This window comes from Mustela nigripes, chromosome X, assembly GCF_022355385.1.
Source record: "Mustela nigripes isolate SB6536 chromosome X, MUSNIG.SB6536, whole genome shotgun sequence".
Classification (NCBI taxonomy): domain Eukaryota; kingdom Metazoa; phylum Chordata; class Mammalia; order Carnivora; family Mustelidae; genus Mustela; species Mustela nigripes.
In genome coordinates this window covers 93,966,392-93,982,838 of record NC_081575.1, presented here as the reverse complement: position 1 = coordinate 93,982,838, position 16,447 = coordinate 93,966,392, and positions in this window count along the sequence as shown.

The following is a 16,447-nucleotide window of genomic DNA, read 5'->3' as shown; positions in this document are numbered from 1 at the left end:
TCTACTTGGCTAAACTCAAGAACAGTAGAGAGGGGGGGAAAAAAGTATAGAAATCTTAAAAGTCCAGTTTCTTGTTTACCCCACCCAAAGGCTTGGGGGAGTTAGGGTAAATTCACCAAAGAACATATTCAGAGAACTCCCATTGGATTCTCTCTATTCTGCTTTAAGATTTTTTTTTTCAGTTCACACTTGCCTTATTTACTCTGATTTGATAAAACACTGCGACTAAGTAGTCTTATTAATCTTATGCTCCCCTGCCCCCTAAAATATGTGACCATTTTGACTTCACACCTTACCTATGTGGAGTAGACTATTGTAGAACTGAGGTTTTCATACTAATTCACTGGGGAAGAGCAGCTGGAAATCAAAATACTATCTGCAGAACACCACGGCATATTCTTCTGCTAAATTCCATCACAGGAATTAAAATAATTTCACTGTCTTAAAATATTACTTTACACACATAGCATGTTTAAAAAGTGTTGTAAAGAAATTATATTTTCTAAAAGTTTTGCCATTGCTATATGTTCATTATTTTTCCATTTTTTCCTCCCACCTTTGTAGTATGTTGCACATCTCTACCATACTATATAAGGGAATGTAATTACTTGGATTTCCCCCTCTACTTGTCATCCAGGTCTGCTTATTTTAGGAATCTTTATGTACAGCAAACTCACTCTCTCTCTCTCTCTCTCTCTCTATATATATATATATATATATATACACACACACATATACATATACATGCATACATACATATACACACACAGACACACACATACACAAAACTATATAACTTTATATGAATGTTAATGATGTATATTCATACAAGGATATTTAATCCAGTCTTTTTTCTTTTGATTTTTGTTTGCTTTTCCTTTTTTCTTCTTCTCCTTCTTACCCCATATATTTTCCCAGAAAGTAACTCATGTTAACAACTTCAAATTCTTTATATTCTTTATTCTAATCTTAGCATGTATGTATATCTATATGTGTATACACACACACACACACTGCTATAGGAATTTTCTTCATTGTTTTAAAAAAATTAGGACCATACTTTGCAAAGTTTTCTGGAATGGACTTCTCACTCATCATTTACCTTGTAAAGTATCTTCTTGCTGACTGGTCCAGCGCTAATTCATTATTTTAAAATATTTAAAATATTTACTTCCTGCTTGTAGTACATGGTGTGGATATACCACAATTCCTCAATTTATGTCATTCAGTTTGTTTTCAACATTAAAATAAACATTAAACATTATATATATATTTCAGTGTTATATATGTTCATATATATGTGTATGTTGTATAGTTTTATAATATTAATGTTGTTGTATATATAAATCTCTTAAATCATAAAGGAAGGGCTTTTATTTCTATGGGAGAGATTTCCAGAAGTGGGCCAAAGGGAATGGAATTTTAAGTTTTAATAGACTGTTATGGGTTGAATTGTGTTCCCTAACCTGTTCATAACCTGTCTTTGCAGATGTACTCAAAATAAGATGACGTCATACCTCATTTAGGGAAGGCCCTCTTCCAGTGACTTCTGTTCTTAAGAGGAACATTTGGACACAGATACGCAGAGGAGGACATGTGAAGACAGAGCCAGAAACTGGAGTGATCCACCTAGAAGCCAAGGAACATCAAGGTTCTCCAGCAACCTCTAGAACCAAGGAGGTCTTGGGAGGCCCTGCAGACACCTTGATTTCAGACTTCAAGCTGCCAGAACTGTGAGACAATGCATTCCTTTTTTTTTTTTTTTTTAAAGTCTGTTTATGCTGTTTGTGGGACTTTGTTATAGCTAACTGAGGAAATTAACACATATATGTTGCAAAAGTACTGTCCCTAAAGACAGGTGTTCTTATATCCTAATTTATCATGGCACTTGTTTTGGTGACTATCATTTAGTGTATATTTGTTACTGGTTTTATGATAAGAAGTCTACCGTAAGTATTTTCCTTTTATTCCTGTTCTGTGTGTTACATTGATTAATAAGGTTCCGAGTTTTACCAAATGATTAGCATTTATTGTTATTATCTTGGGGCTTTACTACTTTACTTTTTGATAGAATGGATTCTGTTTATATCGTTTATGATAATTTTCCCATCCTTACATTTAGAATAAGCCCTACCTGCACATAATGTGTTAGTCTTCTGACTTTATATCCGAATATTTTATTTTGAATGCTTCATACCTATTCATAAGTGCTGATGGGCTATGCTTTTAATTCTTGTTATCGGGTTTAGCAGTAAAGTCTTGTTGGCTTCGTAAAATGTATTAGAGAGCTTTTCATCTTTTTCTGTTCAGTTGGAATATTTTAGATTACATTAGAATTAACCTCCCCCCCCTTAATATCATATAGAACTGACCCATAAACTACTCTGGTTCTTAGGACTTTTCTCTCTTTTTTTTTTTTTTTGGCAAAAATGGTCACTTGAAAATGTTTAAACTTTTACTAAAATAAGAGTATTATATAATGAACCTCTTCATACCCACACCCAGCTTTAACATAAGTTGAAACTTCAGTTGGCAGGGAAACTGAAGCAGCAAGTGATGCTTTGTGATTTTTAAAATAAGTTTCATGGTACCAATGGATTTCAACTCCTTTCCTAAAGCTAGACATTTTACCCAAGTTATAAAGTTGAAATAATCTGTTACTTCCCACTTTGTCTTCTTAATTCATCAAGCATGAATTGAGAGTAGTAGAATGCTACACCCTGCCTTCAGAGGGTGGGGACTGAAGGCTGGAACTGGGCTAAGGTCCCAGCTCCCTAAGTTACCAATAAGTGAGTCTCAGTTTCCTCATCTGCTCTGTGGAATGGTGGTGAGGACTAGGTGAAAGACACAGTAGGACACACAGAAGGGGGCGCTGTGGGTTACTACAGATAATCGCTTTAGGACCGAGGCACTAGTTGGCTGCCCCTGGCTGCCAATGGCTCACAGATGAATCCTTCTTTGGGACATGTCCTCTCCTGAAAGGAACTGCATTGAACAAGTTTGTGCCCGATCTTAAGGGTCAGCACAAGGCCAAAAGTTTTGTCAGGTCCTCTTGACTCCTCTTGACTCCACGTCAATTCTGAAGGACCCTGCAGCCTCTAAGCTCCCTGTGGCATTGGCTATGGCCTCTGTGTAGCTGCTATGCCCAAATTCTCTTGCTGCCCAGTCCTGTTTCCCTCACCCCCTCACAGGGGTTGATAACAAGAGAATCTCCAGTAAAGCTGCTGCATGCAATTTCTTCCTCAGTCTGTTTCTGAGGAAGTGTAGCCAAGATGGTGCTTAAAACACGGCCTGGTAAACATTCAATAAATGCTGTTACTGGGAACAGCTATTACAGTTATCATAGATCTCCGATAATGCTGAGCCTTTCCTGCTTACCTCAGAAGGTCTGCCTAATGGTATAGTGGTGAGGTTCATTCTCTCTCCAATGGAATCGCATTTGCTTGAAGTGGGCGCTGTGTGGCCTGACCCTGAACAGAGTGCTGATGTGAGAAGTTTGTCAGTTTCTAACATGGAAAGGATTTCTCCACCTGAGCAGAATAACGGCCTTTATTGTGTAACACCATCACATACTTACCAGGAAACAGTAGAATTGGGCATTCGTGTTTTGTAATGCAGTGTTCAATATGTTGTGTGCTATGTTGGTGCAAGCTGACAGACAAAACTCATTTGATGCCAAAAAGTTAAAGGAAAAAAAATCCTATGGAGTTAAAATATTGAGAAAATATTGATTAACATTTTCTACAATTCTGATTTAGTCATGAACCTCCTCAGTCTGGCTTATGGGCGCCGCCTACACTGAAATCTGTGTGTGTGGGTGTGGAATGTGGCCCTATGTGGCTAAGTGCAGACTCTGTCAAATATATAAGCAGATAGGCTTCATTCAACATATGTACATCAAGGAAGTGAATCAGTAAATTATGTGACTATTGCAGATAATTGAAGATGGTGATGGTGCCTAAATTTGGTATGGGGGGGTGGAGTATTTTTAGTAATTGGACTTTTTTCCCCTGAACTGCCTACAGAGCACATTTAACAGCTATCCCAAAATACTCTCAACAGTAATTTACAGAAGTGTCAGAAAAACCTGATAGGCTAACTTATTGGCATCAACATGAATCTTTAATTTTATTATTATTATTTTATTTAATTTTTAAATTTAAACTCTTAATTCATCACCATGGAGCTATGTGGTCCAATTATTCTCTGGGCAGTGATCAGAGGGTCTTTTGTCTACAGCACTTCTTTGTACTGAAAGGAGAATGTACAATACACCTGAGAGCGTTTTTCTTACATCCTTTTGGAAGCTCATTATTAAAGTTTGGTTGTCTGTTCCTCACACTTGTACTGGCATTTAATGGTTTAATTATGTTACTGATCAATTAAGTCCATATTAATATTCCTTTCAAGAGTCCCTGGAATTCTTGGCGGTACTGAGAGAACAAGCCAGACTGATAGGACAAAGAGGTTATATACTGACCCCAGGAAACATAATATTTGCATTTTGTATTGAGCATTTCAAGGAAGAAAAAAAAATAAAGCTAATGCCTTTAATCATCTACACTAGATGTGTATAGAGGCTGAGCCACATGGAGAACAGGATCTCTGATCTCTACCAGAACACCGGATGGTGTTAAATAGGAGGGTTAAACATACTGCCCCCCAAACCCACACATTTATTATCTTTTTGTAGTCAATTTAATAAAAACATCCTTATTTTTTTAAAAAGCACACAAAACCTTTTCAGTAATAATTTGGGGCAGGTCATGCAAATTCCATGGTTAAGACACATTGATAAACATCATGTCTGGCTTTTGAGTTACATTTACATTTCTAAGAGGAAAAAAAGAGTTGGATTAATTATTTCAAACCACTCTCCTGGTCCCTTATGCAGCAGTTTTATCTCATGAAGAGTGTGGATGGGTCCTGGAGACAAAACAGAGCTATAGCCATTGATAGATTTGCTGGAAATTTGATGTTTACAGTTACGCTCCAATTTGGGCAACTTCAAGTAGAGACTAAGGAGTCAAGAGGAGGGAATATAAGAAACTTTGGGGCATAAATGCAGTGGTTTTGGAGACTCTTTGGTAAATACCATTAATCTCAAGGCCAGGAAGTTCTTTCAAAGTATAGTATGGCATGTGCCAAACTAGAAATTGGAAAGTCAGAAGTGATGTCCCCTGTGTGTCCTGTCTGCTCTTTGAAACCAGAGCTGTAAAACTATTGAACTGCTACATAAGGAGTAGAGTAGAGCAGATACCATATGATTCAGAATCCTCCTAAGGATGGTTCAAAATTTGCCTTAAGAATTTTTCTCTAGCTATGTGTTTTTCTACAGGAAAAGGTGACATCTTTTTTTTTTAATTATTCAATAGGATCAGAAATGGCTTTATAATAATTTTGGACCATGTAATTCTAAAAAATCTGGATAGACCCTAGTAAGAATGATGAAGATATTATGATGACAAGTCAGCAAATACTCAGTAATCACTTGTTAAGAACAGGAAGGAGGTAAGAATCTAATAAATACAGAGTGTTTCTTCTGGCCCTAAGAAATTCTGCATATACCACATCTATTATTCCTCACAGAAACCCATGGAGACCTATATACAGGTCCTCATTTTGATAGTTGAGAAAAATGAAGTTTAGAGTCACAAGCAGGAACCACTTTCAGTGTGATATAAGTACCTCTCACCTTCCTCAAAGAATCTGTAGATGACTGGAGAGAAGAGACAAATATTCCAAATAAGAGATTTTCTATTTCGGAGTAGACATTTTATTGACAGAAAGTGCTTGGCATATCAGTCAATATATTGTATTTGAGAGAAATAGGAGTTCACGAAGAACTATTCTGGTGTTCAAGAAAAATAGAATGAACAAAGTGGGACTCAAATTCAACAAAGATAGTTGAAAACTTAGTAGAATTTAAGCAGAGAAGATGTGAGAGGCATTGCCAGTGGTGGAATGCTTATGTTCAAAGGCCCATAGATGGATAATCAAAGGTGGGTTAGGGAGAAAATTGTAGACCAGTGTGATGGTAAGGGTTTTTTTGGGAGGAAAAGCTAACAGTAGGGTTAAATTTAGTCTACATATGTTATATTTCAGCTTGTGTTACCTTTTAGTTTAGTATTTGTATAGTATCAGTAGAAGAATCAGCCTAAGGTATTCTGTTAATCTGACATGGAGAAACAGAAGAGAAAGATCATGGACATGAGAGAGGAGACTGTGTTGGTGATGCCAATAAAAATTTCATAAACCAGATATTTTTGCTATAGATTCAAGATTCAGAGATTTTTTTTTTAAAAGATGGCTGTTCTGTTAAACATCTTATTCTGTTTTATTTCTATTAGCTTCATATTACCACTCTAGCAAATTACCATAAACCCTAGTATTGGAACACAAATTTATAATCATACAGTTCTGGAGGTTAGAAGTTCAAAATGATTCTCACTAGGCTAAAAGCAGGGTGTTGGCAGAGTTGTGTTCCTTTTGGGAGCTCCAGGAGAGAATTTTCTTGTCTTTTCCAGCCTCTAGAGGTTGCCTGAATCCTTCAGTGATCATACTCTGACCTCTGTGTCTTTTATCACATTTTCCTTTCTGATAGACTCTCCTGCCTCCTTTGTCTTGTAAGGACTTTGTGATTACATTGGGCCCATCCAGATAATCCAGGATGATGACCCCATCTCAAGAATCTTTTTTTTTTTTAAGATTTTATTTATTTGACAGAGAGAGAGAGAGAGATCACAAGTAGGCAGAGAGGCAGGCAGAGAGAGAGAGGAGGAAGCAGGCTCCCTGCTGAGCAGAGAGCCCAATGTGGGGTTTGATCCCAGGATCCTGAGACCATGACCTGAGCCGAAGGCAGAGGCCTAACCCACTGAGCCATCCAGGTGCCCCCCATCTCAAGATTCTTAATCAGATCTGTAAGTCTCTTTTGCTATGCAAGGCAATGTATTCACAGCTTTCTGGGATAAGGACATGGACAACTTTCAGTGCCCATTATTTTGCCTACCACACCATCACATGGCAAAAACACTACTACTTTAGATCAGTCAGTTCACCCACCCATCCATCCATCCATCCTAAATGGGTGAAATGCAGCATGTGCATAGATATGAATTGATTGTTCATATCTCTCTCTCTTGATTGTGTCATTGAGCATCCATTAAATCCTCTGAGACTCAATACTATCAATTGAAAAACAGAGGTGTTTTACAGATCTCCAAGTTCTCTTACGGGGATTAATGAGATAATGTAGGTGAAAATATATGGAACAGTACCTATTATAAGCCATTAACTAAAACTAGCAGTAGTAGTAGTAGTAGTAATAGTAGTAATGGCATTCTGGGGGGGTGCCAAAAAATTTAAAAAATATTTATACTGAATCATATAGAATAGGTACAGAGCCAGATTGAACAATTTTACTTATTCAAAGAGAATTAATTTGATAGACCTGAAACTAACATAACACAGTATATTAACTATACTGGAATTAAAAAGAGAATTAATTTGAAATACAATAAAACTGTTGTTGAGAATAATAGGGTTTCTTCAAGTTTTGTGTCAATTCTGTCTCAGCTTCATATCATTGATGAAGTTTCTCAAATTTCGTTTTAGTCAATCTTTATGACCGAGAGTGAGTTAGGTAGACCCAGATATTTCCCCAGTTATAAATCATCTGAAATTCAGATTGATCATGGCATTTGTCTACTCATTTCTGATCTTCTGAGGATGGCTTTGAGTGAGTACAGTTTGCCTTCAGTTGGGGCACATCCACTTAAAATTACACCATATCAGTGGGTAAGATGTTTGGTAGCTTAGCACATTTTGAGGTTTACAATCAGTGACAGTCACAGACACTTATAAAGATGATTCATACTCATAAACCTTTGAATATTTTCAAAAACTCTAACATAATTCTAACCAAATAGTTCTAGGATTATTTATAAAAATAATTTTATTTTATTTTTCAGTGTTCTAAGATTCATTGTTTATGCACCACACCCAGTGTTCTATGCAGTAGTTCTAGGATTCCTTAAAATAGGTGATTTCTTCTATTTCAAGGTAGTTTGGTAATGGAATTTATAGTCTCTAGATGTCATCTGCTCTATCCACACGTCCAATTTGCATCTATATACTTAAACTTTGGTGAATAAGCACTCTCCCTCTCTTATTGATTATTCTTTAAAACTTAAAGTGTTGAAAGTTTATCGTGTCCCACTGTCTTCTATCAGCAAGAAAGTAAAATCTTGTAAGCCACTGGAGGGTTAGCAAGTTGAGTCTTTGGGAGTCCTTGAATTCCCCCAAAGACTGGCTTAAGAATGTACCTTAGGAAAGCTTTTCACCTGAACATTTGACCATATTAAAAATAAGCAAAATATCTATTCTCTATCTCAACATCTTAAAAATAACCAGTGAATAGGAAATGCAGGACACCTCCAACATGATACCTGCAAGGATCCACATGGAAAATTTTGCAACATAAATTCTGTGACAAGTGATTTAATGACAGCCAGGTATAGCAACCCTTTCTTTTGATATGAAACATTATTTAAAATGTTAATTTAAAATGTTTCCACCTTTCAATATTGGCATTAAATCTGTGAGAAGTTGATCCTGTTTCTTCTTTGTTTAATGTAAACATATAAAATTTCATGCCGGGATGTCTTCCTTTGGTTCAGGTCCCAATTCTCAGGGTGCTGGGATGGAGCCTCGTGTTGGACTCCCAGCTCAGTGAGGAGTCTGCTTCTCTCTCCCCTCTACCCCCTCCTCCTGCTTTCTGTCTGTCTGTCTCTTTCTTACTCTTTTTCTCAAATGAAATCTAGAAAATAAAATTTCGTACCAGCTGTGCAGTGTGCTCTACTATATCATGTGCAATATAGCATATGCCAAAGGGTCCAGGCCCCAAAGACAGAGAGTTGTATCAATTTATGCTGTATTTGGGGATAGGTGAATGTATCATCTGACCCTATGGAAGGAATGAACAATGGAGCTGAAGATACAGTATGAGTGTTGTCATTTATTAAATATCTTATATGATGAGTCCTCCTCTAAGAACTATATATTTACAGTTACATAACCTCTTCCTAATAACTCTTAAACATAGTCCTTATTATTGTCATTTTAAAATTTGTATTGGATGCCTGGCACTGAATGAGTTTGTAGTGATAACAAGGTAGACATTATTTTAGCCTCATGGTGCTTCTAGATGATGGAACTGAACTTCAGAACATTAAATGAATTTGCCTGTACCTGTACAGTTCTTAGAAGAGGAGCAGGGATTAAACTCCAAACACTGGGGCTTTTCTGCTACTACTTTTGTTTTCCTACTATAGGGCACAGAAGTCAGTTTGAAGAATCCTGTAACTGGAAATTCAGGGCCAGGTAGGCAGTAATAGTGTTTGTAGACACTGAAGGGGCGCCTGGGTGGCTCCATGGGTTAAACCTCTGCCTTTGCCTCAGGTCATGGTCTCGGGTTCCTGGGCTCAGACCCGCATCAGGCTCTCTGCTCAGCAGGGAACCTGCTTCCCCCTCTCTCTCTGCCTGCCTCTTTGCCTACTTGTGATCTCTCTCTCTCTGTCAAATAAATAAATAAAATCTTAAAAAAAAAATAGTGTAGTCGCTGAAGACAATTAAATAGCCAAGAGGTAGAGAAGAAAATATTTTTTCTTTTTTTTTTTTAAAGATTTTGTTTATTTATTTGAGAGAACATTTTCTTAACATATCAACTGACAGTTTATCTACGGACCAAGGACAGATGGAGATTGGAAGTGATTAGATTATCTTTACAATGTGAATTGGTGTTTTACTTACTTAATTAGTATGTATCATCCAGCTGTTATGTCCTGGCTTCTGGGATCATTAGGATAGCTAACACAGGAGGTTTGACCTCAGAATGTCACGGTTGAAAACAGAAGAGACCAACAGTGAATAAACCAGTTTAGTTGCTGTGATAGAAATCTATACAGCTGCAATGGAGCATATTAGAGGGAAGGGTACATTCCAGCCAAGGGTAACTTCTAGAAGGGAGGGAATCAGCAAACCATTGTAAGAATTGAAAGCTGTGTATTCACTAGGTGAGGGGGGAGGAGGACAGGTGGAAGCAATAATGAAAACAGAAGATTGTGAGATTGCACATAGTTTAATGTGCCAGTGGAGAAGTTTTCAGGGACTGATGAAGCGTGATATTTATTTGGAAATATAGTTGAGGTGAGAAGGGGACCTTTATTCTGCAGAAGATAAAGGATCATTGAACAGTTGACCAATGACTGCCATCCGTGGCTGCAGTGGAATCTTCCCCTATCATGCCAGGATCCCATTGAAGACCAGTCCAGTCAGAATTGTGTGACTTCCTTAGGTGATTCTTTTTTTTTTTTTTTTAAGATTTTATTTATTTATTTGACAGAGATCACAAGTAGGCAGAGAGGCAGGCAGAGGGAGAGGGGGGAAGTAGGCTCCCCTCTGAGCAGAGAGCCCAATGCAGGGCTCAATCTCAGGACCCTGGGACCATGACTGGAGCTGAAGGCAGAGGCTTTAACCCATTGAGTCACCCAGGCGTCCCTCCTTAGGTGATTCTAATGAGTAGTCAAGGATGAGAATGCCTGTGTTACTAGATGAGTACCATGTCACTCTGCGTACACACACACACAGCCACACATAATTCTACTCCCCAGGTTTTAAGATGAGAAATTGAGGAGCACCTGAGTGGCTCAGTGAGTTAAGCATCTGACTCTTGATCTCAGGGTCATGAGTTCAAGCCCCATGTTGGGCGCCATGTTGGGCATGGGCTTGCTTTAAGAAGAAAAACAAATTGAGTGAATGAAATTTTGCAGGGAGCATGAACAGGTGTGAAAAAGATGAAGATGTTAGAAATACACATTATCCTAAGTGAAGTAAGCCAGACATAGATTGATGAATACTGTACAATCTTACTTACATGTAGAATCTAAACAAACTTATAAAAGCACAGAGTAGGATAGTGGTTGTCAGAGCCTGAGGGGTGGGAAAAAAGGGGACATGATGGTGGAAGGGTACAGAGTTCAGTTATGCAGGTTGAATAGGAGATCTGGATACCTAATGTACAGCATGGTGGCTCTAGTTAATAATACTATATTGTACACTTGAAATTTCCTAAGAGTAGATTTTTCCAGTTTTATTGAGATATTATTGACATAAAACTTTGTAAGTTTAAGGTGTACAATGTATTGATTTGATACACTTCTATATAATAAAATGATTATTACCATAGTGTTAGCTAATACCTTAACCATGTCATGTAATTACTATTTACTTTTTGTGGTGAAAGCATTTCAGATCTATTAGCAACTTTCCAGTATATAATATAGTATTAGCTATAATCACCATGCTATACATTAGATCCCCAGAAATTATTCATCTTATAACTGAAAGTGTGTTCTCTTTGATGTACATCACCCCATTTCCCTTACCTCTCAGCAACTGGTAACCACCAGCATACAAGAAAGTAGATCTTAAGTGTATGTATATACACACACACACATACACACACACACACACCAAAAAAAAAAAAAAAAACTATGTGAGGTGATGAATATGTTCATTGCTTGAATGTGGTGATCATTTCACTATGTATAGGTATATCTAAACATCAAATTGTATACCTTAAATATTTGTCAGTTATGCCTTAATAAAGCTGGATAAAAGTTTAAAATACATTATACACCAAAAATGAAGATGGTAGAAGTGGCAGGACATATAGCCCTTGATGTGGAGGGCTAGTTAAGGGAATGCCGGAATAAATGATGACTTCCATTTTCATAGTTATGATACCATTACCATGTTGAGGAACACAAAATTTGCTGAATAACATTGAGCTCTCTTTGATGTAGTAAATTTGAGGACCCTCTAGGATGTCTAGGTAGGAAAGTTAATTAGGCAACTTATGTACTAGGATGGAGCTCATGAGAGAGGTCAAAGCCAACAATAGACATTTGAGAGTCATCATCATATATGGTGGGGAAGCCGTGAGCATGGGTGAGATTGTTTAGGGAGCGCGTGTGTAGTGACAAGTAGAACCAAGGACAGAATTATTTGGCTAATAACACTTTGCGGGTGTAGACTGAGCTAGTGAGGTCTGCAAAAGGAGCTGGAAAGATATGATCAGAGAAGTATGAAGAAAATAAAGAGATACCATTTTTATGAAGGTGGTATTTAAGACGTGAGGATCGGGGTGCCCGGCTAGCTCAATCAATAGAGCATGCAACTCTTGATGTGAGGGTTATGAGCTCAAACCCCATATTTCTCATTAAGAGAAATAATAATAAACAGTTACTAAAAATAACAGATTTGAGGGTTATTACAGTTTTATGTGTGGCAAGGTCTAATTTGAGGCCATACTAGACTAGTGATTGAGTACCCTGGTAATCAAGAAACTTGGTGAGTGGGAAGTTGGATAGAAGATCTGAATAGATATGGAAGCTCTCTTGAATGATGCTGGAGCTTGGCATGGAGAACAGAACTAGCATAGTAATCAAGTTCCGAAGTACATACCAGTTCAAAGAGAATGATAGAGGCTTATTTGGATGCATCAAAGGCGTTTTTGTGTATCAAAGGGTTGCATCGGGGCGCCTGGGTGGCTCAGTGGGTTGGGCCGCTGCCTTCGGCTCAGGTCATGATCTCAGGGTCCTGGGATCGAGTCCCGCATCGGGCTCTCTGCTCGGCGGGGAGCCTGCTTCCTCCTCTCTCTCTCTGCCTGCCTCTCTGCCTACTTGTGATCTCTCTCTGTCAAATAAATAAATAAAATCTTTAAAAAAAAAAAGGGTTGCATCATTCTCTTGGAATTGTTACAAACCAATCAGTATTTATTTCACATTGGAGATCATGAAAACTAATTTTCTTTTGAGGATAGCTATAAACACGAGCAGTGCCAGATTTCTTGTTTAGTCATTGGACAACATCCTTGTAGTTCTCCAAACCTGTTCTATGGTTTTGGATCTCTGTACCTCAGACTTAAAGTTCCTTCTAGTGTTCCTGCTATTCCTTTCCCAGGCTTATTTGTTAACGGTTTTGTTTACAGATTTTTAAATTTTAAGATAAAATTTACATATATTGGTGTTAAAAATATTAAACGTACACTTGTTGTTTGGACAAATGCATACACCTATGTAACCTGAACCTGTATCACAATCATTGCAGAAAGTCACCTCCTCCTTCCCAGTCAAACCTTTCACACACTCCCCAGTGAAAACCACTGCCTTGATTTTGTGCCACCACAGACTAGTTTTGCTTGCTTTGGAAATTCATACCATGAATAAATCCATTATTTTATGGATGGACACCTGGGCAGTTTCCAGTTTGGGGTTATTACAAATTAAGCTGCTTTGAAGGTCTGTGTGAAAGTGTTTTTGTGGATATTTGTTTCACTTAGGTAAATATCTCGGAGTGGAACTGCTGGGTCAGAGAGCAGTTGTTCAGTGTCATAAGCAACTGGCAGACATTTTACCAAAGTTGCTGTAGCATTTTGCTTAGTCATCAACAATGTTTAAGAGTTTTAGTTGCTCCACGTCCTTGCCAATATGTGGTGTTGTCAGGCTTATTAATTTTAACCATTAAGGTAGATAATTCCTTAGGTTTTAATTTGCATTTTTGAGGACTCATAACGTGAAGCATCTTTCCATGTGTTTATTGGCCATTCATATGTCCTGCTTTCATGAAGTAGCTGGTTCAATTTTTGTTCACTTTTTTTTCATTGAGGTGTCTTTACATTATTCTGTTGTAGGAGTTCTTTTTATATGCCCTGGTTACCAGTTTTTATCTGATACATATGTTTTAGGGGTATATTAGCTCCTCGTTTGTGGCTTACCTATTTTTACATTTTTTAATTTTTTAAAAATTTTATTTTTAAAGATTTTATTTATTCATTTGACAGAGAGAGAGATCACAAGTAGGCAGAGAGGCAGGCAGAGAGAGAGAGAGAGGAGGAAGCGGGCTTCCCACTGAGCAGAGAGAGCCCAAGGCAGGGCTCCATTCCTCAACTCTGGGATCATGACCTGAGCCAAAGGCAGAGGCTTTAACCCACTGAGCCACCCAGGTGCCCAAATTTTTTTATATTTTTACTCCATGAAAATTTTTATTTTAAAATGTGTGAAATATATTTATTTAGAATTTTTAGAACACATAACATGAGCTCTATACTCATAATTTTTTCACATCTTACAAAATTATTATCTAAAATATTATTCCAGGCAATGTTCAAATTTCTTTGATTTTTCTCATTTTTAATTTATTTTTTATTATAGTTGACACGTTAGTTTCAGATGTACAACTTACTGATTTGACAAATTTTTTTAAAGATTTTATTTACTTATTTGTCGGAGCATAAGCAGGCAGAGGCAGAGAAAGAAGCAGGCTCCCTGCTGAGCAAGGAGCCAGGTGCAGGACTCGATCCCAGGACCCTGGGATCATGACCTAAGCTGAAGGCAGACACTTAACTGACTGAGCTAACTCAGTCAAGTGTCCCTGATTTGACACATTTAGACATTATGCTGTGTTCACCACAATATAGCTACCATTTGTCCTGTTACATCGCTACTGCAATATCATTGACTGTTTCTTATGCTCTTTTATTCCCGTACTTATTCATTTTATAACTGGAAGCCAGTATCACCCTCTCCTCTTTACCCATTGTGTCCAACTCCCCACCCCCTCCACTCTGGCAACCATCAGTTTTTTCTCCGTATTTATAGTTCTGATTCTGCTTTTTGTTTATTCTTTTTTTTTTTCAAGGACTCCACTTTGGAGTAGAAACATATGGTGTCTGTCTTTCTCACTCTGACTTATTTCCCTTAGTGTAGTACTCTCTAGGTCTATCCATATTGTTTCAGATGGCATGATATCATCTATTTTTATGGTTTTGTAATATTCCAGTGTGTGTATGTGTGTGTTTGTGTGTACACCAAATTTTCTGTACCCACATTCCTATTGATGGACACTTAGGTTACTTCTGTATCTTGGCTGTTGTAAAGGCATTAGACATAAGGGTGCATATATCTTTTCAAATTAGAATTTTCATTTTCTTGGGGTAAATACCCAATAGTGCAATTATTGTATCCTATGGTATTTCTATTTTTAGTTTTTTGAGGGACCTCCATACTGTTTTCTAGAGCAGCTGCACCAGTTTGCATTCCCACCAATAGAGAATGAGCAGCAAGAGGGTTCCTTTTCCCCCCACATCCTCACCAACACTTGTTGTTTCTTGTCATTTTGATTTTAGCCATTCTCAGTGGAATGGGTAATAATTTATCATGGTGTGATTTCTATTTTCCTGATGATTAGTGATGTTGAGCATCTTTCCATATCTCTGTTGGCCATCTGTACGTCTTCTTTGGAAAAATGTCTACTTCAGTCCTCTGCCCATTTTTTAATTGGATTGTTTTTTTGGGGTTGAGTTGTGTAAGTTATTCCCATATTTTAAATATTAACCTCTTATTGGATATTTATAAATATCTTCTCTCATTCAGTAGGTTGTCTGTTTTGTTAATGGTTTCTTTTGTAGTGTAAAAGCTTTTGATTTTGATGTAGTCTTGATAGTTTATTTTTGCTTTTATTTCCCTTGCTTTAGGAGAAATATTGAGAAAAATACTGCTGTGGCTGATATCAGAGAAATTACTACCCGTGTTCTCTTCTAGGAGTTTTATGGTTTCTGATCTCACATTTAGGTCTTCAATCCATTTTGAGTTTATCTTTGCGTGTGGTGTCAGAAAGTGGTCCAGTTTCATTCTTTTACATGTAGCTGTCTAGCTATGGAAGAGACTGTCTTTTCTCCATTGTATATTTTTGCTTCTTGGTCATAGATTAATTTACCATATAATTCTGGGTTTATTTCTGGGTTATCCATTCTGTTCTCTTGATCTATGTGTCTCTGTGCCAGTATAATACTATTTATTATTATTATTATATTATTATTATTATTATTATTATTTTAAGTTAGCCAACATATAGTACATCCTTAGTTTTTGATGTAGTGTTTTGATTATTACAGCTTTGTAGTGTGTCTTGAAATCTGAGATTGTGATGCCTCCACCTTTGTTCTTCTTTATTAGGATTGCTTTGGCTATTCAGGGTCTTCTGTGGTTCTATATAAATTGTAGTATTATTCTATTTTTATGAAAAATACTATTGGTATTTTGATAGGGATTGTTTGAATCTGTAGATTGCTTTGGCTAATATGCACATTTTAACAATATTAATTCTTCCAGTCCTAAGCATGGAATATCTTTCCATTTGTGTCTTTAATTTCTTTCATCAGTGTCTTCAAGTTTTCAGAGTACAGGTCTTTCAACTTTTTGGTTAATTTTTTTTTTAAGACTTATGTATTTGAGAGAGAATATGTATGTGAGCTGTAGGAGGAGCAGAGGGAGAGGGAAATTATCTCAGGCAGACTCCCTGCTGAGTGTGGAGCCTGAAGTGGGGC